The sequence below is a fragment of the Zingiber officinale genome, chromosome 9A (genome assembly GCF_018446385.1).
Source record: "Zingiber officinale cultivar Zhangliang chromosome 9A, Zo_v1.1, whole genome shotgun sequence".
Taxonomy (NCBI): domain Eukaryota; kingdom Viridiplantae; phylum Streptophyta; class Magnoliopsida; order Zingiberales; family Zingiberaceae; genus Zingiber; species Zingiber officinale.
In genome coordinates, this window is record NC_056002.1 from 41,221,034 (window position 1) to 41,233,500 (window position 12,467).

The 12,467-nt window shown below is 38.5% G+C and overlaps 1 long non-coding RNA gene across 1 annotated transcript; it reads left to right on the plus strand.

Moving 5' to 3' along the window:
- Positions 1–560: 560 nt before the first annotated feature.
- Positions 561–7,967, plus strand: LOC122021093. The gene is made up of 3 exons (XR_006122449.1): positions 561–1,199; positions 1,293–1,409; positions 7,910–7,967. It is a non-coding gene; the product is annotated as an uncharacterized LOC122021093 (long non-coding RNA).
- The last annotated feature ends 4,500 nt before the right edge of the window (positions 7,968–12,467 follow it).

A 12,467-nucleotide genomic window follows, 5' to 3' on the forward strand; every position in this document is an offset into this window, starting at 1 on the left:
AAAACTGAAAAGAACAAAAAAAGACGCGGTCGATTTTACTTGGTTCGGAGCCTTCGGCGACTCCTACTCCAAGACCCAGGTTTGCAGACCTATCAATGGATAATCCACTAAATACCTCTTCCAGAACTCTCGCAAGAGGTAATCAAATACAGAAAGATAGAGATGGTGTAACAACCTATACTTCCTTTTTTAAAGTAGTACAAATGTAAGATATGACAATTTAATAATACATGTTATTTGAGAAATAATATTATTAGATTTTTCAAGAATTTTTAGAATTTTTTTTGGATATAAACGGATGCTGAATAACATGGCTTAAGAGGATGAATCTATTGGGCTTGGAGAAAACCTGTTTCGATATCCGAATTAAGTTGGGAGTTGATTAGATTAATTAAACATAAGATATATAAATAGAAAACTAAGTTCGTTACCTTTATTTTCTCCTCATCTTCGCCGATCTCCCTTCTCTCCTGATCCTCTCATTTCGTCGCCTCGATTGCGACCACCACTGCTCGGCAACATTATTGCTGGAGGGGAAGGAGCTGGCTCAAAGGGGGCCAAAGCTACCACTAGTGAGGTCACTGCCCTTTTCCTTCTCTCTCTCTCATAGAATGCGACCTTCCCTCTGCCCTAGCTCCGATTCACCCGATCCTCCCTTCACCTCTTCGTGTTGCTGCCAACCACCATGGCCCGATGCCCGATCGTCACTGCCTTGATGCCGATGCCAAAGAGCCCTCCGAGTGCCACCCAAGCACTGTATCTCAGAGCAACTCCACCGTCTCCCCCGTACGAAGACCACTCGATGATGTTGCAGATCTACTGTCGACATCTTATCACTGTCTAATCTCATCGGATCTTTGCTCGATGTTGCCATCCGATAGAGTCGGCGTCACTCGATAGCCGTCTGAAATGCAGCGCCCTTTTGTTGGGGCAGTCCAGCACTACCAACTGTAGCGGTAGTAAGGGGGTGATTGTTCCTATCGATCGACCATTCTTCTTCTCCAACTATCTTTGAGCCGTGCCCTAGCTTTGATCAGCGTCACTGACCTTCCGACCGACCAAATGTAGTCATCTCTGTGAACCACTTACACTGCCTCTTCTCCATAACATGGCTACTATTGCTACCTCACCTTCTGGTGAGCAATTGGTTTCTCCTCTGGTGGAGATGACGAAGAAGCAGTGAGCTCTGACAAAAACAAGTAAGTTAAGGGGTGGAGGAATTTGGAATTTAGGTTGTTTTTTTATTATAATTGATGTAGATTGAGGTTTGTGATGGTTTGAGGTGTTTGTAGTTGCTAAGATGGCCATTATAGCTCCGACCACCACTGTCTGCCAGCATTCCCTACTCCGGTCATTTTCTTCGATTATGCACTGTCGACTACAGTGAGCTTCCACCAAAGAGCAAGAAGGTCAGTTGTTTAAATTGGGTAACTAATTCCATTTGTTGAATTTATTCCAACGATGTTTAGTGTTTAATGGGGGACTTGTGGATGAGTTGATCAATAAGTGTAACACCCCACCCTCCTCACTACTGGTCTGTGAGGGCGGGGCGCTACTGGACTACTAATTTTACTTAACTATCCTTGTTCACATGTTGATAGTGATTCCTAAAACTCTCAGAGAACTCAAAACATACAATTAACTAGTAGCGGAAGACTAAATGACTCATCTAATACATTCTACTCAACTCTTTGTTAATAAATTCTTATGCTAAATCCCAAGGCTTCTATAGTCCAGGCATCACACATCCATCCGCACCTTCTTGTCGCATTCCTTTGCTATAACTTTTCCTTTCCTTTATCTGCAGTAAGAGGAAATACAACTATAAGCAAAATTGCTTAGTAAGCACTATCTAACTCCCAAAACTCGAATATGCATGTGAATAAAATAAATCTAAAACTAAATGCTTTAAAGGAAATACTACACATGCTCATCTAATAGCAAACGAACAAGACATGCTAAAATGCTAAACATGTAAAGCTTATTTCACTTGTTCAAAACTTATCCTTTTGTTCTTCAAAATAATAAGTTTAACTGAACTGATACATAAACTGAGCTAAATTGATACTAGGCTAATGCTGAATATGAACTATATTCACGTAACTGATTTGTGAAGTTTTGAAAACTATTTTCATAATAGATAAAATAATAATCATGCTGCTGATGGGCCCGGCAACTGTACCTGCTATGCGCGCATCCCTAACTAGACCCGAGGTAGCTATTCCTGAATCTAGTAGGGTTTACTAGGTTATCTAAACCTAAGGACGACTATGGGAGCCCAACCCAAGGACAACTGAGAGTCCAACATACTAGGTTATCTAAACCTAGGGACGACTATGGGAGTCCAGCACAGTGCCAATGATAAAAGTAAAATACTTATTTATAAGCTGATTTATCTTAATTACTTCTTCTTTAAATGCCTTGACATTTTAACGAGCACCTTGTGTGCCAAAATCCCTAAAGTCTTGACTTTGGGATCTACTTAAGACCTTGGCCTTTTTCTTTCTTTTCTTTATCTTTTTTATACTTGTTAATACCTCTAATAAAAGAATGCTTCTTTAAAAACTGAAATGTTTAAACAAATTCTAACTTTGAAATGCATAAACAAAAATCTACATATTATGCTAATCAAAATTCTACATACTATATTAATCAAGATTCTGCATTCTATGCTACAGTATTTCTGCATACTATGCAAACATAAATTCTGCACTATAATACTTAACCAAACTGCACTATAATCTTTTTCTTTAAAAACTGCACTATAAGTTCCACCAAAAATCTGCACTACAAGTTCCACAAAAAATTTGCACTATAAATTCCACCAAAAATCTGCACTACAAGCTCTAAAGAAATCTGCTCTAAAGAAATCTGCATTTTAAGCTCTAAGAAATCTGCACTACAAGCTTAATTAAAATCTGTACTATAAGCTTACATAAAAATCTGCACTGTATGCTTAATTAAAATCTGCACTATATGCTTAATTAAAATCTGCACTATAAGCTTAAATAAAAATTTGCACTATAAGCTTAATTAAAAATCTGCACTATAAGCTTAATAAAAATCTGCATTATAGGCTTAATTAAAATTTGCACTATAAGATTAATTAAAATCTGCACTATAAGCTTAATTAAAATCTGTACTATAAGCTTACATAAAAATCTGCATTATAAGCTTAATTAAAATCTGCACTATAAACCTACATAAAAATCTGCACTATAAGCTTAATAAAAAATCTGCACTACAAGCTTAATTAAAATCTGCACTATAAGCCTACATAAAAATATGTACTATAAGCTTAATTAAAATCTGCACTATAGACTTAATTAAAAATCTGCACTATAAGCGCTTCTCGTGCTTCGAATTCAAGAAGAACAAAGGTCTGAAACTACTCCTACTGCAGGTGAGAAGCACTTACCTTGCTTCTTGGACTCACAACCGAACAAGAAGGGCTTCTAGGACCTTGGCCGGCCGTCGGAGACGATTTCCTAACTCCCTTTTATTTTCTGCCCGAGCTCCGCCGTCGCACGTAGAATAGGAGAGAATGGTTTAGGTCACGGGAATAAAACCCTCTCCTAACTTATCCCTTTTATAACCTAATATTTCTGTTAACTCCTTAAATAAATTTTTATTTTTTTTCTAAACAGAATCACTGCTTGGATTCTTGGTTAGCCAAATCTTTGACCGGGTCAGAGGTCACGGGTTCGATTCCTCAGCCGAACCCTTTTTCTCCTATTTATTTCCTATTTATTAATTACTTCTTAAATAAATTTTGTTCCTTTTTTTAATCAGTATCACTCGTTGGAACACTTGGTCAGCTGTGCTTTTGCTAAATCAGAGGTTGCGGGTTCGATTCCTCAGTCGAACCCTTTTTCTCCTATTTATTTCCTATTTATTAACTACTGCTTAAATAAATTTGTTCCTTCTTTTATTTAGTATTGCTCGTTGGAACACTTAGTCAGCCGTGCTTTTGCTAAATCAGAGGTTGCGGGTTCGATTCCTCAGCCGCCCCTTTTATTCCCATTTATTTTCTGTTTCCTATTAACTTTTACTTAAATAAATTTCATTACCCTTTTTAATCAGCATCCTTCGCTGGGACACTCGGTCAACCGCGTTTTGCTTAAGGCTTGACTCGTGGGTTTTGTAATACCCACTAAGCTTGTAAGATAAATATATGAATGTGGGATTTTGCCTTAGAAAAATAATAGGAAGTGAGTTGAACCAAAAAGGAAATAAAAAGAAATAAAAATAGGGAGAGGTCAAGGATTGAACCTTGAACCTCTTATATTTTATTTCATAGAATTAATGGGTAATAACCAGTTGGGATTGGAATAATATGTTGATAGCAAAGGAGGGAAACTCATGATAAAGGTAAGAGTAAAAGCTAGCCAAAAGGAAACAAGTAAAGAGCAAGAGAAAGGCAACTTACCTTCCTCCCTTTCTCTCCCTCTTCCTCTTTGATCTTGCCGAAATTTTAAAGAGGAGTTAAGGGGATTTATTTCCCCCTTATTTCACCATGAATGATGAGGATAAATAAACAAATAAAAATAAAAATAAAATAGAAAAAAAAGGGCTAAGGGAGAAGGAAAGCAAAAACTAAGTTTGCTACCTCTTCCCCCTTAACATAAAAGAGAATATGTAAAGGGAAAATTCTATTTTCTCTCATTTTTCTCATTCTCTCCTCTCCCTCACCGAAACCTCAGTTCCCCTCTCCTCCATTTTCGGCCCCAAGCCAAGGTTTTCTCTTAAGAAAACCTAAGATACAAGGAGGACTTAGCAAAGGAATCAAGGGAAAGGAACTAGAAGAAGAGGCTACTTCTTCTTCTTCATACCTTAGATCCACAAGCGAAAAAGGATGTAAGCTTCCCCTCACCTGTGGTACAAGTCTTTTATGTACTTTTCGGATTTTATGAGGATTTTAAAACCTAGAAACAAGTTTGAGAAAATTCGGCCAAGAAGAGCTTTCAAAATCTAATGGTGTTTAAACTAGTCTTCACTACATGATAGATTTTTCTATGCTATGTAAAGGGGTTCTTCTTCATGCTTCTATACCTATATGATGCTTGATCAGAGGAGTACTGAACCCTAGAATTTCGGCCAAAAATATTCTTAAGAGGCTAGGGAAATATATTGTTTTACCCAACTAGTACAAGGTTCTTCCTATGAAATATTAAGGATTATGTATTGGTTTTTCTTCCTTAGAAGATATTTGAAACTAAAAGAAAACCCACTCATATGTTTCGTCCAAGAAAGGGTTTAGGGTTAGAAAGACCTTTAAATTTAAATAACCATGCTCATGTGATAGAATACAAAGATCTTAAAGGATTTGTATGCTTGAATATTGCTAGAATTTCATGAACTCCTTCTTAGGGTTTTCGGCCATGATGAGATGGATAGCTTAGAAAAGCTTAAAAAAAATTTTAATATGCTCAAGACCTCTGTGCTGTTGAGATATGAAAGTTGTTCAATGCCCTCATGCTTAATTAGGGTGTAGAAAAATTAGTGGCATGACATATAACATGTATGATCACAAGGGGTCCTAGCTTATTCATGAACCAATTTGTATATATGTTTCTTAGTAACTTTTGCCATGAAACTTACATAGGTTTTTCATGCTTTAGGCCACTTAAAAACCTAGCTAAAGAATGGTAGGTTTTGGCCATGAGAAAAAAATAAAAGAAAAAGAGAAAAAGAAACCTAAAAAGCCTAAGACACAATTCATATGTATACTCTTTATGCTTGTCTTTATACATGCTATGAAACTTGTATAAATTCTCATGCTTTTAGGCTATTTGAAGCAAGTTTATATTCTGTGAGTTTCGGCCAAGTAGGGTTTAAAAGACCTAGAGGCCTTAGAAATGAAACCAAATGTGTTAAAAGTACTTCTTATGAAAATAGGATAATGTGTTGATTGTTTCACATGCTTGTATGATTTTTCCATGACCTAAATGAATCCTTGAATGTTTCGGTCATGAAGGAATAGATGCCCTAGAAATCCTAGGACTTAAATTAAATATGCTCATGTCACTCTACATTAAATATGATAAGTAGAAAGCCAAGGTTCAATTGCTATATGTTGCTTTATGACCTAAAATGATGCTAGGGTATGTTTCGGACACAACTATTGGACGATGCCTTGTATGAATTTATACAAAATGTTAGACCAAGTTCACATGCTTGTATGCTTGTTTGTAGCCCTAATGAGAACTTGTTAAATTTCGGCCATGACATATGTTAAGGGTTTAAAGAACTTAGGAACTAATTCAAATGTGTCAAATGTGTTTACCTTGTTCCTTGGTAAAAATGTTATAAATATGATCTAAAGTTGTCCATGCTTTTATGTCATATGGAACCTTGTTTCACACCTTAAGGTTTCGGCCATGTGAAATTAGGGACTTGAGGAACTTAGAAACTAAGTTAATCATGTTTATAATGCTTCCTATGAAAATGTTATGATGATAATTTAGGTGCCACATGCTTGGATGTTGTGTTTAACCTAAATTGAGCTCTAAAGGGTTTCGGCCACAAGGGTTTAGGAAGCTTAAAACCAAGATAAATATGATACCATGTTTCCTATGATAGGATAATCACAAGATACACCCTTATGCTTAATATGTATGCTTGTGATTTATGACTTAGGATATGATATGCATGCTTTTATGATATGATATGCTTTGTGCTTAAAATATGCATGCTTATGTTATAATATGAGGTTAAATTATGCATGCTTTGATGCTATGTTTAGTGCTTAAAATATGCATGCTTTCATGATATGCTATGTGGTTAAATCATGCATGCTTGATGATATGCTTTATGCTTAAAATATGCATGTTTTTATGATCTATGCCTAAGTGATGCATATTGTTATGACATGATGTATGCCTAAGTGATGCATACCTTTATGATATGATGTATGCCTAAGTGATACATACCTTTATGACATGATGTATGCCTAAGTGATGCATACCTTTATGATATGATGTATGCCTAAGTGATGCATACCTTTATGACATGATGTATGCCTAAGTGATGCATACTTTTATGATATGATGTGTGGCTAAATGATGCATGCTTTTATGATACATGATATGTATGACATGTACTTTACTTTATATGTGAGTGGCTTGTACCAAGGGTGGGCTCCATAAGCGCCCCGGGGACTAAGGACCTCGTTAGGGATGGGCTCCTAAGTGCCCCTAGGACTAAGGGCCTAGTATGTTTGCCTCGTAGGGTTCAAGACTTGCTACCTTGGACCTACAAGGTTGCACGCAATATGTAAGTGGTACATAGACGGGATCCCCCTTATGTTGAGATTATTTTCAAGTATATATGTAAAAGAAAATGGTTTTAAAGATCATGAGACATACACATGTTTTTCGGATACATGTTTTCCAAAATCATATTGCATACACTTTATGATTATGCTATGTTTCATGTTATGCTCTTGATTTTGATATGCCATGATAAGGTATGATTATGTTATGTTCATGCTATACCTTATAGACATGTTTCGGCCATGGATTTGTTGATGCTTGATATATAAATTTCGGCCATGGATATGATGATGCCTTGATGTACATGTTTCGGCCATAGTATGATGCTTTGATATACATGTTTCGGCCATGCTTTGATATACCATGATACTTGTTTGTTATGCCATGTCTAGCTATGTTTTATGCAATGCACTATGTATATGTTTCGGCCATGGTGATGCTTGATAAGCTATGACTAGTTGTGATTATATTATGATGCATGATATGTTTGAATAGAATGATATGTTATGCCATGATTAGTTGAGATTATGACTTGTTGATGCATTCTTGATTATGTGCTGATTGTTGATTTTAGTGAGTAGGAAAGGAACTTACTGAGCCATGAGTGCTCATAGCTTACTTTCCTTGTACCACAGATAAAGGAAAAAGCTGGATGAGTTAGAGGAGCAGCAGGAGGGGCAACGAAGATGTGTGTGGCAGTGGCTAGGCAACCAAATAAATAAGAACCTGCTTAAAGTTTCTTTAAAGAACTATGCATTGGTATTTTATGACTTGTGATACCTAAACATGTGTGGCTTGACATTATGGTTCCACTGGATTTGATGTTATGATTTTTGATGCCATGTGATAGTATAGTTCAAAAGAAATTTAAAAGAAAAGTTTTATTAAAACTATGAAAATTATTTTAAGTCTTCCGCTGTTTTAAAAAGAAAAATTTATACGTAGAGTATCGTAGCCCTGTCCCTTAGGGTAGCAGGGAGGGCGGGCGTTACACACACATCAAGCTCCTACCTGCCGCTCCAAGTAAGAATGTTTATGCTAAATTTACTTGTTATATGCTTATGTTTAATTTTCTTGTTATATTCTTATGTTTGATTTTCTTGTCATATGCTTATGCTTTATTTTATTTCTTGTTATATTGCCTATGCTTTATTTCTTTACTACATTGCTTATGCTTTATTTCTTTATGTTACATTGTTTGTCATTATATTCCTTATTTTTCCTTATGTTGTTTATGCTTTAATTTAATGTTTTACTTGCTTATGTTTGATGCTTTATTCTATGCTTTTAGTTATAATTTAGATTAGGATTACATATTGGTAGGTTAGGAATAATACCAGAACAAATAGATAGAAACAAAACAATAGGTTAGATTGGCTAAAAACGATAACCACTTACACTAGTCTGTTTGTCCTTATTTAGATAAACATGGTTAGGACACGCAATGCCCGAACCGGAGGAACAGTGACTCCACCAGATCTGACACAGGTAGTCGCAGACCTCCAGCATCAGATCGCAGAGCAACAGCAGCTGATCACTACCTTGATGGGTCAGCAAGGCAACCCAGTCACTCCACCAGTTGTACCTACAGCAGCACCAGTGCCCCCGGCAGCCCCTACTCCGATGGTCCGACAAGAGGCCTATCTGATTCAGTGGCAAAGGCTTAAGCCGGAAGCATTCTCGGGAAACTGTGAACCATGGGATGCGCAAGCCTGGCTCAAAACCGTGGAGAACATAATGGAATTATTGGATTGGCCTGAACACGAGAAGGTCAAATGCGCGTCGTTCTGTCTTACCGGAGATGCCCGGATGTGGTGGGACAGAGTAAAGGCGAAAAGACAAATAAACCAAATGCAGTGGACAGATTTTGAGACAGAGTTCTTAGAGGAATTCTTCCATATGTGAGTGACCAACAAGCACTTTAACGAGGTCACTGAGTTCCGGCAAGGTGATCTGTCAGTTAACGAAGCCGTTAAGAGGTTCAACCGCCTAGCCCGACTGTGCCTAGAACTGGTCCGAACCGAAAAAGAAAGGGTCCGGTTAATGTTAAAGATGCTCCGACCCGAGACCGCAGACTGCAGAGGAGCTAGTCAGCAGCGCCCTGATTACCGAGCACTATCAGGAAGCAATAAATAAGGGCAAGAACCAAGCACTGACCGGAGGACAAAAATCGCACAATACCAGAACTGACTGGAAAGGAAACTCAAGTGGAAAGGGGAAACAGTGGAATAAAACAAAAGGTGGTCCGGCCAATAAGCAGACTAAGTACCCTCAGTGTGCCACATGTGGGAAGATGCATTCTGGAGTATGTCTTCTGAGCACCAAAAGGTGCTACAACTGCGGAGGGGAAGGTCATTTGGCGAGAAATTGCCCTACTCAGTCTCAGGCACTACCTTCGCAGAATTTCCAGAACAGGAGTGCCCCCGCACAGCTTCACCAGATGCAAGCTGCCATAGAAGGGACTTCAATCAGCCAAGGAAGATTAGAAGCCCCTCCCACTATGACCAATGCCAGAGTCTACTCTCTCGCTCAGGATGACGTGGCGAACGCCTCTACTATCGTCACAGGTCAGATATCTAATTTCAGTCAGTATGCTAGAATTTTATTCAATGCTGAAAGTGAACTAATAAGGGAATCCATCGAGAAACTGAAACATGTTTCGTATCCATTAGTTGAAACCATGTCCGGACAACTCTCTACCCTCACCATAACACCAACGTTATTCGAGAACATGTTAGAGAAGCAAACCAGAGACCCGAGCCTTCAAAGAATTAAACAAGAGACCGCAGAAGGAAAGAATGACGGGTTCCGTATCGCAGACGATGGAATATTATACCTCAGGGATCGATTATGTATTCCAGAGGATCCAGAGTTGCGAAAGAAGATACTGGAAGAAGCCCATACAACGCCTTATGCAATGCACCCGGGTTCCACTATGATGTACCAGGACCTGAAAAATAAATTTTGGTGGTCTGGTATGAAAAGAGAAGTGGCTCAGTACGTCAGTACTTGTCTGACGTGCCAAAGGGTAAAAGCTGAACACCAGAGACCCGGCGGATTATTACAACCTGTCCAAATTCCAGAATGGAAATGGGAAGAAATCTCCATGGATTTCATTTCAGGTCTACCCAAGACGACAAACGGGTATGATGCTATATGGGTGATCGTGGACAGACTGACGAAGTCTGCACACTTTTTGGCGATCAAGATGACTTATTCAACTGAACAACTAGCTCAGATATATGCTAAGGAAATCGTCAGATTACATGGTATCCCTAAGACCATTATTTCTGATAAAGATGGACGTTTTGTCTCGCACTTTTGGGAGTGCGTTCAGAAGGCCCTCGGCATGAAGTTGTCGTTTAGCACAGCCTTCCACCCACAGACTGATGGGCAGACTGAAAGAGTAAATCAAATATTGGAGGATATGTTAAGAGCTTGTGCCCTGGACTTCAAGGGGAGCTGGTGCCGATATTTATACCTGGCAGAATTCGCCTACAATAATAGCTACCAAGCTACTATTGAAATGGCACCTTACGAAGCTCTATATGGGAGGAAGTGTAGATCTCCTATATGCTGGTATGAAAGTGGTGAAAAGAAGGAAATGGGGTTCCGAACAGAACTTATTGATGACACCACCCGAACTATACAAAAGATCCGTCAACGAATAGAAACTGCTCAGAGTCGGCAGAAGAATTATGCCGATAAACGGCGCAGGCCGCTAGAATTCAACATCGGAGACTTAGTATTCCTTAAAGTATCCCCCATGAAAGGGATAATGAGGTTCGGAAAGAAGAGCAAGTTAAGCCCCCGATACGTAGGACCGTACCGGATTTTAGAAAGAGTGGGCCAAGTCGCATATAGACTGGAACTACCTCCAGACATGGCAGCCATTCACAATGTGTTCCATGTATCGATGCTCAAGAAGTGTATTCCCAGCACAGATCAAGTAATTGAGCCGCAGTCGGTACAGGTTCAGGAGGACTTAAGTTACGAAAGTAAACCCATCCAGATTCTGGACCGAGAAATCAAGAGGTTAAGGAACAAAGAAATACCCTTAGTAAAAGTCTTGTGGCGGAATCAACGATTTGAAGAAGCCACCTGGGAACGCGAGGACGATATGAAACAAAAGTACCCGGAGCTATTTTAAAGTTCGAGGATGAACTTTTTATGAGGTACGGGGTACTGTAATACCCACTAAGCTTGTAAGATAAATATATGAATGTGGGATTTTGCCTTAGAAAAATAATAGGAAGTGAGTTGAACCAAAAAGGAAATAAAAAGAAATAAAAATAGGGAGAGGTCAAGGATTGAACCTTGAACCTCTTATATTATATTTCATAGAATTAATGGGTAATAACCAGTTGGGATAGGAATAATATGTTGATAGCAAAGGAGGGAAACTCATGATAAAGGTAAGAGTAAAAGCTAGCCAAAAGGAAACAAGTAAAGAGCAAGAGAAAGGCAACTTGCCTTCCTCCCTTTCTCTCCCTCTTCCTCTTTGATCTTGCCGAAATTTTAAAGAGGAGTTAAGGGGATTCATTTCCCCCTTATTTCACCATGAATGATGAGGATAAATAAACAAATAAAAATAAAAATAAAATAGAAAAAAAAGGGCTAAGGGGGAAGGAAAGCAAAAACTAAGTTTGCTACCTCTTCCCCCTTAACATAAAAGAGAATATGTAAAGGGAAAATTCTATTTTCTCTCATTTTTCTCATTCTCTCCTCTCCCTCACCGAAACCTCAGTTCCCCTCTCCTCCATTTTCGGCCCCACGCCAAGGTTTTCTCCTAAGAAAACCTAAGATACAAGGAGGACTTAGTGTCACGCCCCAAAGGAGTCTCTGTCCGAAGAAATTTCGACAGCATCTCCCCTGTACGGCGGACAATCTGAAACTTTTCTACAAGCACTATATACCTCAGCCACATGTGGCTGGAATAATAACAATAAAAGAAAACAAACACCACACAGTTAATATCAAATTCAGCCTCTGGCTGACACAACCACGCAGTTAAAAATAAAGCAGCCCACTCGACTGTACCAAAACCAAAACACAAAACTGCTAGCCGGCTAGGCTTACACAACCAATAACAAATACAAAACACCACATAACAACATCAACCCTCCAAAAATAAAACCAGAGTATAGAGCTAAACAAACTGATACATAAAACAAACAAAACATACGTGAAACC